Source organism: Lolium rigidum, chromosome 1, assembly GCF_022539505.1.
Source record: "Lolium rigidum isolate FL_2022 chromosome 1, APGP_CSIRO_Lrig_0.1, whole genome shotgun sequence".
Classification (NCBI taxonomy): domain Eukaryota; kingdom Viridiplantae; phylum Streptophyta; class Magnoliopsida; order Poales; family Poaceae; genus Lolium; species Lolium rigidum.
Genome location: NC_061508.1, coordinates 345,298,738 through 345,303,996, shown reverse-complemented (window position 1 = coordinate 345,303,996; position 5,259 = coordinate 345,298,738). Strand labels below are relative to the sequence as shown.

At 41.3% G+C, this 5,259-nt stretch overlaps 1 long non-coding RNA gene across 2 annotated transcripts; it reads right to left on the bottom strand.

Annotated features, from left to right (window-relative positions):
* Positions 1-1,699: 1,699 nt before the first annotated feature.
* LOC124684516 lies at positions 1,700-2,898 on the bottom strand. Of its 2 annotated transcripts, none has more exons than XR_006997051.1 (3): positions 2,792-2,898; positions 2,052-2,093; positions 1,700-1,963 (listed from the first exon to the last, which is right to left on the bottom strand). It is a non-coding gene; the product is annotated as an uncharacterized LOC124684516 (long non-coding RNA). The 2 variants fall into 2 exon arrangements; XR_006997052.1 differs by having other exon boundaries at positions 2,819-2,898.
* Between the last annotated feature and the right edge of the window lie 2,361 nt (positions 2,899-5,259).

Genomic DNA, 5,259 nt, shown 5'->3' with positions numbered 1-5,259 from the left:
ACCATCTTTCAAGTGTTTTAATCCAGGCGGTACCTCCAAGTATTTTGCTCTAGTACATTCGATATCCAATTTTCTCGCTGAGGAATATAGTTTTTACATCTACTAGATGACCCGTTGCGCTATCGCGCAAATGCAGAATCTAACCTATAAGTTTTAGCTTATTTTAGTATTAAGAATTATCTTGGAATTTAGCTGCTTTAGTATAACTATAGACACACCATTCCATCTAGGTGTTGCAGTAAGATATGACAATTTAGTACAATTTCACACTATTTTTTCAGCTTTTATGGTTTTGTATAGGCTCTCCCATCAATTATGTTTATTGCATCTAAAGAGGTAGCATCATAAAAAGAATCATAAAAAGTTAATTACTAATTCCAAGAAGAATGTTTCTATGAGTAGCAAGACAAAAAAAAAATCGGTTTAAGATTTTGAGCCCCTTAACGGACACCATCGGAACCAGGAACTATTGCAAATATTTGCCTCGCGTAAATAATTTCCACCTCTATTCGCCGCTAATTCCGCTCATCCCATTGCGATTTGCGTTAACGGCCCAACCTCTTCCTCTTAACCCATCTCCCTACCCTCTGCCTTGATTTGCTACAGCTCCCTCCATTTCCTCCACCCATCTAATCCGTTGACCAAGTACTATGTCGTAGCCATCCACACCATCAACCACAGTCACCCGCGCCATCAGTCACCTACGCCATCAGCCTTCTATTGCTCGCCCCAAGATTTACCATTTCAGAATTCTAAGACAATATGTTGTCATTCCAGAATCCTAACATGATACCTTTTTTTCATAGAAATAGTAGGAAATCCTAAAACCCGTTGCACCACTGGCGCAAAAGGGTGAAGCGAGGCAATATTCAAGTCATAAGTTTTATAATAACTTATTTTAAATTAGCTCGTTACTTGATCTAAATGGATGGCCATTCCCTATCTTTAGCCGACAATATTGCAACCATAAGTTTTATCCATGATATTATATATGTCCGAGATTTATATCTAAGCCATAAGCAGAGCACATTGAACATAATATGTAGGCCATGATTGAAGAACATATGATTGCTTTGACCAACTTACATGTCAATAACAAGTACAACCCGTGTACCTTATGAAGAAAGGAGAAGTTAATCAAAAGATTTAAATAAACAAAATGTTGTCAGCGGGTGGCTTTTTAGGAACCCTCCCCTATCTGATAAGGTTCTACTTAGAAAAGCTTACGTAGTTACCACATGAGATTGATTCCACAACAAGAAGATAAACCAGGTGGCAGCGCGAGGCGGATAGGTAGGGCATCACATTATCTTAACAAACTTAGCAAACAACCCATAGGAGAAGCAGCACACGACGAGGCCCCGGCACAAAGACACAAGCAAGAAAATATTATACCATAAGCTTTATCCATGGAATTATCTATGATTTGTACTAAGGAATACTTTGTGTTTGCACACCGAATAGTTTACTCTATTCGGTTCATATAAACTTATATCTTATATTTACGGATAAAACACATGTACTCCCTTATGGCACTCGCCGCATCATTGGCAACAAACAGTGTGCATCGCAAGGAAAAATTGTAACCCATACATTATGATTGCCAGGACAACCTCCCACATGTAATGCCTCCGGAGCATGAGCTGACTTGTGACAGTTTCATAAGACATATTGAAAGCTATGTTTGATAAAAGAGAAATTCAACAAGAACTTGGCTTGAAGAATGAGCACTCCCAACCTTGAGAGATCATCCATTGCCCGCTTGAGAATCAGTCTATAGAAAAAAAATAGCCTGACTAATACAATATTGTTCAGTAAATGGAATTGAATTGCATGCACAAGTGTCGTCTGTAATGCACAAGTGAGTTGACCATTCCAGCTGCAACAAAAACCTAATAACCCGTTGAGTCCTCGGCAATTGTACCCCAACCTCCAATTTCCAACTCATCACGAAATGCCCCATCTATATTGAATTTCACCATGTCAGTGGGAGTAGGTTTCCTACGAACACATTGCGGTTAAGATTCTTCTATTCACAAGAGAGAAATTACCTTGGTCTTCTTGATACTTCCTTCTTCTCTTCTTCCTCAAACCTGCACACATCGTGTTATCGTGTTTAGAAAAACATCCGTTAGCAATTGAAAACCGCGAGTGCCGGAGGCGAGAGAAAAGAGGAGGCCCCATGTCCACAAAGCTGCACTGTTGTTGGCTACAACAGGCCATGCAATTGCATGCGCTAGGATTTCCCGCCACCGCCCGACAAAAGTCCGCCGCCCAACAAGTTTACACATTATTAATGAGGCCAAAGTTTTCTTCATCAACTTACGAGCTGACCAAGCGGAAAGAAATGCAACATTTTATATATAGTTCTTGATCCATCCACATATTGTACTTACGACCTACAACATAATTCTAGCACACTTCCTTTCTAGCCTATGATTGTTGTCTATAAAGTATCAAAGCCAATGAATAAAGCAAGGTCGAATAAAAGAAACGATATAAGTTTAGTAAAGCCATCGCCGGCACAAAGACAAAAGCAAGAAACTATTGTAACTATGTTTTATCCATGATGTTATATATGACCTCGGTAAGCATTTGTATTTGTATTTGCAGACTGAATAGTCTACTTTCTTTGATTCATATTATGCGTACTCGTGAAGCGAGTACTTTGATCTCGGGCAAAAAAAAGTATATATCATTATTAACGGGAATGGAAAGAAAATATCCATAATAGCACCAAACTCGAATAATTATTCAAGTAATAACACAAATTTTGAAGGAGTAACAATACCATATTCAAGTAATAACACAATCCCACCTCCGCTTGCACTCTCCGGCCTCCCTCCCCCATGATTTGAGGAGGACCCTCCTGCGTTATAGGAGGGTCCATGGCGGTGGCCACTTCGAAAGGCGGAGATGTAGCAGGCCCATCGAGCTTCGTAGATGGTCCACTCCCCAAGCGGCACCCGTGGTCTTGACCGCCATTCCTAACGCATGTCCAGTCCGCCGCACCGTCCGACGCTCGCCCCGCCCCGTCTCGCTTGAGCCACCGCTCGCTGATTCCTATGATGGGCCGCGCATGAGCAAAATACTCGTAAACACTAACCAACTCGGGGACCTACAAAGGAGAATAGGACATTAAATTTCTGCAAGTTACATATATTAAACATCTCCGGTGCATATTGATGAACAAAGCACAAATGGGGCAAAGAACCACATGGAGTATCCTCTTTCCAATAACCCATTTAGAAAATAAAAACTATAGATTTTCTATTGATAACCAGATAGGAAGCAGCCTAAAGGACTACAGGTTTTGTGTTGATACCCAATAGAAAACATTTTGCACATAAGCATGTCGTTGGCACAGCTTAATTGTACATTATCAAGCACTTCCACAACAAAATGGACCGGTGCTTATATTATTGCAAGCTAAATGCACAGATGTACGGAATCATAGCTAGTAGGAAAGAAAGCCAAATGTTCATGATCACTGAAATAATTACATAAAAAATGAATGTTTATGAACGGGAGATGAATTTTCGCCTGAGATTTAATGAACAAAATAGGATGAACTCACCTTGGATCTGCAATAGCACATTTAGCAATTAGGAATAACCAGTTTCTTTCTCTATCATGCAAGTACACTTCCAGATCATTAGTGAGCAACCTTGCCAACGCTCCTACAAATAGGGACCAATAATCTGTCGGATATTACCATGCCGGTATAGTGGCATGGCTTGCAATATAGAGTTGTTTCCATTTGCAAAATTGATACTCATATCAGTTGTAGCGATAAGCAAAAGATGCAGCAATATATAAGGTCAGGCCTATGTAAGCTAAGATGCATCTCTACATGGAAATAAAAGCCTTAAAAATGTAAAAGAACAACGCAGCTTGTATTTCCTCTCGGCTGAGAAACAATTTTCAGCTCTAATGATAAACAATAGCAGAAGGGGAAAATAGGACTAAAGCTACCATGCCAGTACAATAGCATTCAAGCTGTGTCGAACTCGTCCCTATCAATATAAGCAACTAAAAATTATTATTTCATTGCTATCATCTCTAGACTTTGACACCCGAAGTCAATAGATCAACATTATTCTTAAATACCCAAGGTTCATAGATTGAACTTTGCTAGCACGGATACAAGCACATGAGATTTAATCCTATAAATAGCACAAGATATGTTGCCGAACTGGGTTGCGGGCACACTGAAAAAATGAGTACCACCATGCATGATTATCACAGTAAGGGATAAGAACTACCCGACCCTCCGACTTATTTAGCACATAGGTACCACCATAAACAACACTTATACATGCGTAAGCCTGACCAAAAAATGTAAAACGTTAGCATATATATTCCAATAGGAGCACAACTATGTAGAAGAAAGCTGCAAGGTAATACAAATAATTGAGGTGCACCTTTAACTTTAAGCATCCTTTCCATTAAACAGAAGAAAAAATGTAGAATGGAAAAAGCTAGAAGAAGGAAATCAAGCCATGCTCTCTAAGAATAAGTAACTAATATGCAAGGGGGAAAGAGAAGAATGGCCTTTAACTAAACAAGATGGATGTACATATGAGATACATGAATAAACGTGATTTCTAAAGGTAATCAACAATGGTTTGATTTGAAGAAAAGTAGGAAAATAGCTTGTAAGTGGATTCTTCACATCCCAAGCTAGAAACCATATATGCACGCCGACAACGAAGCCAGCTGAGGGGACAATGTAGTTCACACGGGAGTTAAAAACCATTAGCAACATGCAAATTAGAGCTCTAGAACATGAACAGAGGCCGGGTGGGTTTAGTAACTTCGCACCCAAGGTAAATTCCAGTAGGTAATGGAAGTTAGAAAAGGTACGTGAACAGGCCGGCGAGCGGCGGCGTGACGGCGCTGCACCTGGCTGCGCTGCACGGGCACGTCGACCGCGTGCACCTGCTCATCGACGAGCACGCGGCCCTGGGCGCGCAGACGCTCCCCATCGCTGCGGCGCCCATGGCGGCCATCGGCGCCGGGAGCACGCCGCTGCACTACGCGGCCTCCGGCGGTGAGGGGGCGCCGACAACTGCAACGGGTGGCTGGCGGTGGACGTGGCCCGCATGTGGAACTGCAACTGGCTGGAGCACGTGCCTGAAATATATAAATAGTATCAATTATTCGGGTTCACTGGAACGTATGAAATAATAACAATGAATCCAAGGTAATGACCCTTTCTAGTATCTCTTTTGAAGAAGGCGGGCGTTGGGAGAAGCT